Source organism: Coregonus clupeaformis, chromosome 24 (assembly GCF_020615455.1).
Source record: "Coregonus clupeaformis isolate EN_2021a chromosome 24, ASM2061545v1, whole genome shotgun sequence".
NCBI classification, from domain to species: Eukaryota; Metazoa; Chordata; class Actinopteri; order Salmoniformes; family Salmonidae; genus Coregonus; species Coregonus clupeaformis.
In genome coordinates this window covers 45,324,986-45,336,584 of record NC_059215.1, presented here as the reverse complement: position 1 = coordinate 45,336,584, position 11,599 = coordinate 45,324,986, and the positions used below count along the sequence as shown (strand labels likewise).

General features: G+C 40.6%; 1 pseudogene; it reads left to right on the top strand.

Moving 5' to 3' along the window:
• The first annotated feature begins 1,884 nt into the window (after positions 1–1,884).
• On the top strand, positions 1,885–7,832 carry LOC121537303 (annotated as a pseudogene).
• The last annotated feature ends 3,767 nt before the right edge of the window (positions 7,833–11,599 follow it).

Genomic DNA, 11,599 nt, shown 5'->3' with positions numbered 1-11,599 from the left:
TAAGGGGACAGGACAACTTCACCGCATCAAAGGGACGATGGACGGGGCCATGTACCGTCAAATCTTGGGTGAGAACCTCCTTCCCTCAACCAGGGCATTGAAAATGGGTCGTGGATGGGTATTCCAGCATGACAATGACCCAAAACACACGGCCAAGGCAACAAAGGAGTGGCTCAAGAAGAAGCACATTAAGGTCCTGGAGTGGCCTAGCCAGTCTCCAGACCTTAATCCCATAGAAAATCTGTGGAGGGAGCTGACGGTTCGAGTTGCCAAACGTCAGCCTCGAAACCTTAATGACTTGGAGAAGATCTGCAAAGAGGAGTGGGACAAAATCCCTCCTGAGATGTGTGCAAACCTGGTGGCCAACTACAAGAAACGTCTGACCTCTGTGACTGCCAACAAGGGTTTTGCCACCAAGTACTAAATCATGTTTTGCAGAGGGGTCAAATACTTATTTCCCTCATTAAAATGCAAATCAATTTATAACATTTTTGACATGCTTTTTTCTGGATTTTTTGGTTGTTATTCTGTCTCTCACTGTTCAAATAAACCTACCAATTAAAATGATAGACTGATCATTTCTTTGTCAGTGGGCAAATGGACAAAATCAGCAGGGGAACAAATAGTTTTTTCCCTCACTGTATGTGGGAACTCCTTCAAGACTGTTGGAAAAGCATTCCAGGTGAAGCTGGTTGAGAGAATCCCAAGAGTGTGCAAAGCTGTCAAGTGAAAGGGTGGCTATTTGAAGAATCTCAAATATAAAATATATTTTGATTTGTTTAACACTTTTTTGGTTACTACATTATTCCATATGTGTTATTTCATAGTTTTGATGTCTTCAGTATTATTCTACAATGTAGAAAATAGTAAAAATAAAGAAACACCCTTGAATGAGTAGGTGTTCTAAAAAGTATTTGTACGTGTTTTGAGAGTCTCACCTTTTCATGGAGGTGTCATATTAGTGTGTAGCCTAAACTGTGGGCAGATTGGCAGTACCGACTTCAGACGAGTCACTTGACACTTGTGGGTGTCATAGAGCAAAACCGAGAACACCATCGTGTCTCATGGTCTGACAAACACCACTGTAGCTCGGCCGCATTCCACCGCTGATGCGGAAGGCCACCATTGGCGGACGCGGTGGATTGAGACACAAAAACATATGTCTAGCTTAAACAGACTGATGGGGATTTTTTATTATTATGCTAATTCGATTTCCATTGTGGCGCGGACATCGACTCTAGGAGGTTATTCATGCATCTGACTTTAAAGTGATTGTCAATGTGTGTTTGCTTACTAGCCACACGACAGGCAGGCCAAGGATTAAGCATTCACCTTTTCAAACAGCTTGGTGTTTTGTGTGGTATTGTTCTTGAACTCCCAAATGGGTGAGTAATGTCATTAGGTTGCATTAGGCTTGTTCCATCTAGGAAGGAAGGCAATTGTATTATGATGTGTCTGAGGCTGCCGTAATCAGATCTGAATGTCAAAATAAGGGAAGTGACTACCTCTGGATGGCTTTTGCTCCGTCGTGGTTTGAGGGTCTCAACTTGGAGTGAACTGAGGACGGAAAATCTACTGCATTCTTTTTCTAATTCAGAAACAATGACAAGTTAGACACTGCATGTTTGAGACCCCTGGCCTGATGTACTATCAATAGTGGAGAAAGTAGGCTACACTAGACACTGGTTGGGGAGAAATCTAGAAGTAACCATTTGAAAGACATTAGTCAGCAGCTCAGCTCTGTGTGGTTTACCATAACCATTGTTGGTTATTGGTTCGGGTCTAAAAATCCCCTGCTCATGCTGGTAATTGTCTCTCACTCTTCCTCTTCCATCATATTGCTTTCACTTTTATTTAGACCTATTATCTTTGATATCAGTGGTAATGGTGGTAAGGAGAGGAGGAAAGGAAGCCATTAAGATCAGATGTAATCTCTGATACCCTTCTCTCTTCTCATCTACTCCGCCCCCTCTTTTCAGATGCTGCAGGACTGTGCGGATGCTCGTCGGGAGGTAGAGCTCCACTGGAGGGTGTCGCCCTGCTCTCACATCGTACGCATCATGGACGTCTACGAAAACCTCTACCAAGGCAGGAAGTGCCTGCTCAACGTCATGGAGTGGTGGGTCACACACATACACACACACACACACAAATTTAGTCTATGTTATTCAATGTTTTCTCTCTCCATTTTAGCATGCATGTAGGTGAGCTATTCCGCCAAATTCAAGACAGAGGGAACCAAGCATTCACAGAAAGAGGTAATGAGTAGGGCTGTTACGGTGACCATATTACCGCCACACATATTACCGCCACACGGCGGTCACAAGTCATGAGAGTCAAATTCCACGTGACCGTTTAGTCACGGTAATTAGGCTTCTCCAAGCTCTGATGCTGCTGATGGTCATTAGTAGCCTACCAAACTTGCTAACTGCCTGGCACTCAGCACTCTATTGTCTCTCTAATCACTCTGACATCAATGAAAATGTATTCAAAAATCTAATCAAACACTTCATGAGATGGCCTCTATTAAAAAGAGGAGGATCCCATCAGCTTTCTATAGACTAGACCTACTATATTTATTTCTCAACTTTCCAAATATTAAGCACATTGCTTCTCTTTACAATAGGAGTATAGCCTACCTGGCTGACATGAAAATGAATCACGTGGAAAAACATCCTCCATTCGCTATTTAAGTGCATAGATTACCTGTATTTTTTTTCCCCGCTGCCCCTGTTTCGAGACAGGTGCATGATAATGGTCCATTCTAAATCAGAACAAATTTCACACATACAGTTGAAGTCAGAAGTTTACATACACCTTAGCCAAATATATTTAAACTCAGTTTTTCACAATTCCTGACATTTAATTCCCTGTTTTAGGTCAGTTAGGATCACCACTTTATTTTAAGAATGTGAAATGTCAGAATAATAGTAGAGAGAATGATTTATTTAAGCTTTTATTTATTTCATCACATTCCCAGTGGGTCAGAAGTTTACATACAGTCAATTAGTATTCGGTAGCATTGCCTTTAAATTGTTTAACTTGGGTCAAACATTTTGGGTAGTCTTCCACAAGCTTCCCACAATAAGTTGGGTGAATGTTGGCCCATTCCTCCTGACAGAGCTGATGTAACTGAGTCAGGTTTGTAGGCCTCCTTGCTCGCACATGCTTTTTCAGTTCTGCCCACAAATTTTCTATAGGATTGAGGTCAGGGCTTTGTGATGGCCACTCCAATACCTTGACTTTGTTGTTCTTAAGCCATTTTGCCACAACTTTGGAAGTATGCTTGGGGTCATTGTCCATTTGGAAGACCCATTTGCGACCAAGCTTTAACTTCCTGATTGATGTCTTGAGATGTTGCTTCAATATATCCACTTAATTTTCCTTCCTCATGATGCCATCTATTTTGTGAAGTGCACCAGTCCCTCCTGCAGCAAAGCACCCCCACAAAATGATGCTGCCACGCCCGTGCTTCACGGTTGGGATGGTGTTCTTCGGCTTGCAAGCCCCCTTTTTCCTCCAAACATAACGATGGCATTATGGCCAAACAGTTCTATTTTTGTTTCATCAGACCAGAGGACATTTCTCCAAAAAGTAAGATCTTTGTCCCCATGTGCTGTTGCAAACCGTAGTCTGGCTTTTTTATGGCGGTTTTAGAGCAGTGGCTTCCTTGCTGAGCTGCCTTTCAGGTTATGTCGATATAGGACTTGTGGAGGTCTACAAAAAAAAAATTCTGAGGTCTTGGCTGATTTCTTTTGATTTTCCCATGATGTCAAGCAAAGATGCACTGAGTTTGAAGGTAGGCCTTGAAATACATCCACAGGTACACCTCCAAATGACTCAAATGATGTCAATTAGCCTATCAGAAGCTTCTAAAGCCATGACATTATTTTTTTTAAATTTTCCAAGCTGTTTAAAGGCACAGTCAACTTAGTGTATGTAAACTTCTGACCCACTGGAATTGTGATACAGTGAATTATAAGTGAAATAAACTATCTGTAAACAATTGTTGAAAAAATTACTTGTGTCATGCACAAAGTAGATGTCCTAACCGACTTGCAAAAACTATAGTTTGTTAACAAGAAATTTGTGGAGTGGTTGAAAAACAAGTTTTAATGACTCCAACCTAAGTGTATGTAAACTTCCGACTTCAACTGTATATATAAAGACAAGATTAAATCAAGAATAGTGTGATGGGTGACTATTAGCCTATCGCTTGTGAATGATATATTATCATTTGTGAATGATTCCCTGCTGTTGCGCATGCTTTTTTTGTGACTTTTTCCAAATCATAAACTGATGAAGTGTGTACAGCCTGCACAAAAAACAATGCAGAGTGCATGCCTTTCATGCAACTTTTTTCAAATCATCATTAGTCACGTCATGCAGCCTTAGAATGTATTAAAAATCTAAACATATAGCCCAACGTTTGTATCACAACTAAAGTTACATAAATAACTCTAAATGAAGCATATAGGAGTACCTGTTTCTTTGTTAACCGCTTAACACAGAATAGCCGCATGTGCGCACTCCCTCAAATCGGTTGGAGAAAATATCCTTTCTATTTTATTCAGCTTTGTTCAATTGTATTTTCATACTATAAAATAATTTAAAATAATGCCACAGAATTCTAAGCAAATCTTGTCTGCTAAATGAACTAGCCACAGCCATATGGCATAGCCAGATCAGGGCCTAACATAAGGACAACTCAGAGTATGCTATTCTGTTCTTCTGAAATAGACTACATTTTCTTCATATCATGTTTCTTTAGACCTGTCTAAAATAAATAATGCATTTATTGTGATGGTGTAGGCTATATTACATGGATTTATTAGACTTTTTTTAATGTAGATGTTCCAAAGGTCTGCATCAGTGGCTTGTAGGCTATGCATGGAAGCCAGGAGATGCTAAATGTGTTTATGTTAATTAACGGTCAGTAACCGTGAGACCTGCAGTTATTTGCTTCACAATCACCGGCTGACAAAATGTAATGACCACCACAGCCCTAGTAATGAGAAATCCTTTCTCTAATTTCTGACCATTTGAATAATGTCTCCCTTCACTCCACTGGTATTCAACTCTGTTCACTCGCTCAGTTATGCCTCTCTAACTCAGTCTTTCTCTTCTCTCCCACCCCATCTAGAGGCCTCTGACATCATGAAGAGTATAGGAGAAGCCATCCAGTACCTGCATTCCATTAACATCGCTCACAGAGACATTAAGGTAAAGTCTGTCAATGAACAGAATTATACTAAAACATCCCTTATTTTACATACATGATCAGTCCAATAAATAATCATGCTATTTTCTCATCCCTCAGCTAGAGAATCTGTTGTACACCTCCAAAAGGCCAGACGCACTCCTCAAACTTATTGATTTTGGGTTTGCCAAAGAAAGCACCACACTCAACTTGTCACGCCCTGGCTCTAGGGACTCTTTTATGTTGAGCCAGGGTGTGTAGAGTCTATGTTTTGTGTTCTTTGATTCAGTTTCTAGTTCATGTGTATCTATGTTGGCCGGGGTGGTTCTCAATCAGAGGCAACGAGAATCAGCTGTTGCTTGTTGTCTCTGATTGGGGACCATACTTAGGCAGCCTGTTTGGCACAGTGTATTGTGGGATCTTGTTCTGTGTATGGTTTGTGTTTTGTTACCAAGGACGTCACGTATTGTTTTGTTCGTGTGGTGAATTAAATAATAAAGTATGTTCGCATTCCACGCTGCGCATTGGTCCAATCCTTTCAACGACCGTGACACAACTCCTTGGCAACGCCATGCTACACCCCCTTTTATGTTGGTAAGGGCACGCGACTCGGTCTACATGCTTGCTGTTCAACAGTCTTACTGACTAGTTTATAATACAGTCTAAACCCTGTTGGTATAATTATTCATGAATATTTCAGTGGCACTGATTATTAGGTTCATAAAATATAAGGCTTGAATGTATTCTAAGTCCGTAATTCCTCTCCTTGATCCCAGCCCCTGAGGTTCTTGGTCCAGAGAAGTACGACAAATCCTGTGATATGTGGTCTCTGGGCGTCATCATGTATATGCTGTAAGTGATACAAAATAGGTTGACAGCATGAATCAATTCCCAATTACAGCAGTGTACAGGACGTAGCACTTTACGTGGTTCTTATACATTCTCCTCTCCTCCTCCACTTAGGCTGTGTGGTTATCCTCCCTTCTACTCTAACCACGGCCTGGCCATCTCCCCTGGGATGAAAGAACGCATCAGGAACGGAGAGTACAAGTTCCCCAACGCAGAGTGGTCTGACGTGTCAGAGGAAGGTAAAAGAGAGAAGACAGGGGTATTTATATGGGCCGGATTCAAAATGAATATCATGACTTTGATGGTAATAATGCTGGGCAATTATGTGAATTGCTTACAAAAGTTGTAACTCTGTTTTCCTGTGTTTTCTCTCTCCCAGCCAATGAGCTGATCTGCCACTTACTGAAGACTGAGCCCACCCAGAGGATGAGCATCACAGAGTTAATGAACCACCCCTGGATCAATGTAAGCACAGCACCGTTCTGTTATCCCCCTAGTCCAGGCAGTATGACCATGAAGCAATCATTGTCGCATTTGTGTATTAATTACAAAGAACGCAATGTTATGATGATACATACTGATTATTCACGAGCAACTTTCAATGCAACAAGACCACCAGAAGAAAACAGAAGAGCGCAATTAATGGTTGTTTTTTTCAGAATGGAATTTCACAATTCTCAAAAGTCTCCAGTGATCGTATTACATTTTTGTTTAACCTTACTTTATCTAGGTTAGTCTCATTGAGATAATCATCTGTTTTTCAAGAGAGACCTGGTCGAACCAAGACAGCAGCAGAGGGGAACAATGATTCAGACAAATATCAAACATAACACAGATACATTACAATTACAGAAACATAGAAGCATCATGGATAAAGTTAATCATATGTACGACCGCATGAAGTCCTAATGACAATCACATTCCTCATTAACATGTGAGTCAACCAAACTAAACTGGCCATGTGATGTCAACACAAGACATCTTTGCTGTCATAGCATATTATGTTGTTGTTGCACTCGCATCCTTTTCTTGCCTGGTTGTCCAGTCTGTTTGTGTTTAAGCTAACTAAGTTTTGGTTCTTTGTCATGCCAAAGAAACTGGCCTCACAGCAATGTTAACTTGGCAACCATAAAACCACATACGGTATGGGACCGGGCTCATCTTTTGTAACAATGTTTTTTTGTAACAATTGACCTTCCTAGAGTTGCTGAATACTTTTCACATTTCCAGTTTGATCCTATATTCATGTTCCTTGATTGGACACAATGTGTTTTCCAGAGCAATGCGCTAACCTATACTGGTCTCCCTGCAGCAGTCCATGGAGGTTCCTCAGACCCCTCTCCACACCAGTCGTGTGCTGCAGGAGGAACAGGACATCTGGGAAAGAGATCAAGGTGAGCACTGGCACTGCAGTGATGTGAATGCATTCTTTCTGCTTCTTACTTGGATCCACACACCTCTAGCATGCAGATTGGGCACAAAAACAACAATATCCTACTCTAGATTGTACAAAATACAGTGTTTTGGTCTGCTTCTATCCACACAATTGCGCATTTGCTCCTTTGGATTTTCTCTGTGCTTTACACAATATTTTAATTGTTTCTTTGCGATATGCTAATGGTGTGGTTTTTGTTACTAGGATGAATTTATGAATGCCCTGGCAACTATGAGAGTGGACTGTGAGCAAACCAAAATCAAGGCCATCGAGCACTCGATCAATCCCCTGCTGATTAAGAGGAGGAAGAAAGCAAGAAATGCAGCCAGTGAGCCACCAGGCCCGTGAAACAAAATAACTTACACCACACACACACACACACACACACACACACACACACACACACACACACACACACACACATTACATTGCCATTCAAGGTAAAGAACCATATTTTGTTAATTTGCTTTCTTGTCCACATAGAGATCCAATGTTTATCATCACGTCTCGGTGATGCAGTGGGTTTTTCTGTCGTTGTTACTGATCACTATGCAAGCTGACAGCACTGTAACTAATCCAGGATCTGACCCAGCTCTGTTTTGTGTTTTTCATTGTTGAGTCCCCTCAGTATTGGCCACATGTTTTTCATACTGTATCTATGGGTCTTCAGATGATACTGTCATGGTTAGCTGAGAGACCATGACAACAATGTGAATGCCCCTCCAGTTATACTGTGGTTCCACTGCTTTAAGGACATGGCTAAGTCGGTTTCTGCTATGCACTGGTTAACTCTACACAATGGAGGAAGCATCGTTTTTGTTTGTGTATAATTGAATGTCTTTTAGTTCCTTTAGTTGTATATACTTATTCACACCTCACACCAACAGTATACATTTTCTATTTGTTGTGTGGGGTTTTTGTTGCCATGAATGCTTTTGTTTTGATTGGACCTCTGAATTGTATGAACGCAGTTGAAAGTGTTTTCATTGTTGGTTGGGTTTGATTTCTTAGCCAACGCACCTGTGGCCAGAGTTATAGCCAGCATCTTTTTCGAGTGGACTGACTGTTTAGAGAGACTGTGTGCCTTGAGGACGTTGGGAAAAAATACTTACTTGAGATCTGTGCACGTAGCCTAACTTTTCACACAAATCTCCCATTGAGGTTATGCATGATTGAAGTTCAAGATCTGTGCACTAATCTCAAATTCGGATTTTTCCCAATGTGATGACGGTGAGGGAATATTCAAGCCACTTTGTGGAGGTAGCAAATGTATATAATGTTATCAAATATCCAACCCATAAAATGAGCTCACAAAATCCCCACATCCCACCGATGGTGTAGCCCACTTCACAACTATCCTGATGAAAGTCACAGTTCAATGCTGATTGCACTTGTTTAAATATCTTATCAGTGAATTTCTACTAATGAACTATACAACAGAAGTGTCACTATCAGTTTCCACGCAGAAGCAATAATGTTGTTGAGGGTTTCTGCTGTGATGGGGAACACTGAGGGTAAGGGCACCATTGTAATGCATGGGGGAATGGTGGGACACATATGACATGTAGCACGTCTAGTCTCAAACTGCTATACTAATGTCCTGGCTGTCTTTTACTGTGGATTAAAACTTGTACAAACTCCCTTATCCACGCGAATGTGTTGATTGATTTGTGACTGATGGTGTTGTGCCAGAATCCTAAAGTAACCTTGATGTCATACTGGGGCAATGCAGAATATTATCCTGTTTGTGCAGCCCTGTACCACCCTCTGCTGTCATGGAGATGGAAAGACAACCTCTGACACAGTGCCTTCAGAAAGTATTCAAACCCCTTGACGTTTTCCACATTTGTTGTGTTACAAAGTGGGAGTAAAATGGATTGAATTGTCTTTTTTTTTGGTCAACGATCTACAGAAAATACTAATGTCAAAGTGGAAGAAAAATTATAACTTAATTAAAGACAATGGTTAGATAAGTATTTACCCTCCTGAGTCTTTGTTAGAATCTCCTTTGGCAGAGATTAGAGCTGTGAGTCTCTAAGAGGTTTCCACACCTGGATTGTGCAACATTTGCCCATTTATTCTTTTCAAAATTCTTCAACCTCTGTCAAATTAGTTGTTGTTCATTGCTAGACAACCATTATCACCATTATCGGGACAGTCACTGTCTTGGTAAGCAACTCCAGTGTAGATTTGGCTTTGTGTTTTAGGTTATTGTCCTGCTGAAAGGTGAATTCATCTCCCAGTGTCTGGTGGAAAGCAGACAGAACCAGGTTTTCCTGTAGGATTTTGCCTGTGCTTAGTTCCATTCCGTTTCTTTTTTATCCTGAAACTCCCCCATCCTTAACGATTACAAGCACACCCATAACATGATGCCGCCACCACTATGCTTGAAGATATGGAGAGTTGTACTCAGTAATGTGTTGTATTGATTTTCCCCAAACATAACACATTGTATTCAGGACAAAAAGTTAATTGCTTTGCCACATTTTTTGCAGTATTACTTTAGTACCTTATTGCAAATGGGATGCATGTTTTGGAATGTTTGTATTCTGTACAGGCTTCCTTCTATTCAGTCTGTGAGTTAGGTTAGTATTGGGGAGTAACTACAATGTTGATCCATTCTCAGTTTTCTCCTATCAAAGCCATTAAACTGTTTTAAATTCACCATTGGCCTCATGGTGAAATCTTTGAGTGGTTTCCTTCCTCTCCAGCAACTGAGTTCGGAAGGACGCATGTATTTTTCTAGTGACTGGGTGTATTAATATACCATTAAAAGTGTAATCAATAACTTCATGCTCAAAGCGATATATTTTTTTTTTTTTACTCATCTACGATAGGTGCCCTTCTTTGTGAGGAATTGGAAAACCTCACTGGTCTTTGTGGTTGAATCTGTCTTTGAAATTCACTGCTCGACTGAGGGACCTTACAGATATTGTATGTGCGGGGTACAGAGATGAGGTAGTCTTTCAAAAATTATGTTTAACACTATTATTGAACACAGAGTGAGTCCATGCAACTTATTATGTGACTTTTTCCCCTCCTGAACTCATTTAGGCTTGCCATAACAAAGGAGTTGAATACTTAATGACAAAGACAGTTCTAAAAACATAATTCTACTTTGACATTATGTGAGGGCCAGTGACAATAAATCTAAATTGAAACAATTTTAAATTCAGGCTATAACACAACACAATTTGGACAAATTCAAGGTGGCTTGGAGCCATTTCCCCTGATGTGTTAGATGTGTGGTTACATCCAGCAGATCAATTCCCCACTTCTCCCCCAACTTACTGTTGGGAGTTAGAATAGTAGAAATACACAAGGTGATATTTGTTTTTGAATCAGCAGTTTTTCTCGTCAATCACTGACAGTCACTCAATTAGCACGTCAGTAAATCATTTTCTGATTGGTAAGTTAGTCTATCCAGTTATCTAAACTTGTAGGAATCATGGTCGACCGGGGGGGCCCCATTGAGTTTGTTAGTCACTCTCACTCTGATATCATATTAAAAACTGCAAACATTTCTCTCCACCCCATGGCAAAATGTGTAGAATTGCTGGAAATTAACTCTAAAACATTTTTTTCTCTCCGCTTTCAAGAGTGGCGCAGCTAAAGTGTTTTGCTCACAAGGTGGTGGTTTGCTCCCCCAACAAAATGTCCCTCTGACTGCGTGTGTGTGTGGATGTGGCATCTCATAATATAGTTGAGATTTTTTGTGGCCCACACCCCCATCAAAGTTGCATATCCCTGTTCTAGATCAAAGATAAAATATACACACTATTGGATGTGTTAATTAAAGCACGATGCTCAAATGGAAGAAATATGCATTCTATTCTATTTATTCATCTTGCTTTAACAAAACATATCTTTCCTATTCAAACTTTATTTTTTGGCTTATTTTCCTTTGCCAGGGGTGACCAGTATTGGCCATAGAAGACTGCTTTATGTGCAGCTAGGCTTTTGTTCCAACCCTGCAATCATCTGATTTGAAGATTAGTTGAATCAGGTGTGTTACTGCTGGGTTAAAACACAGTTATGCGCCCACCACAAGGACCAAGGCATTGCACCGGTAAGCACTTTGCATTCTTTCTGCTTGGTGTCATTCGGATCACAAG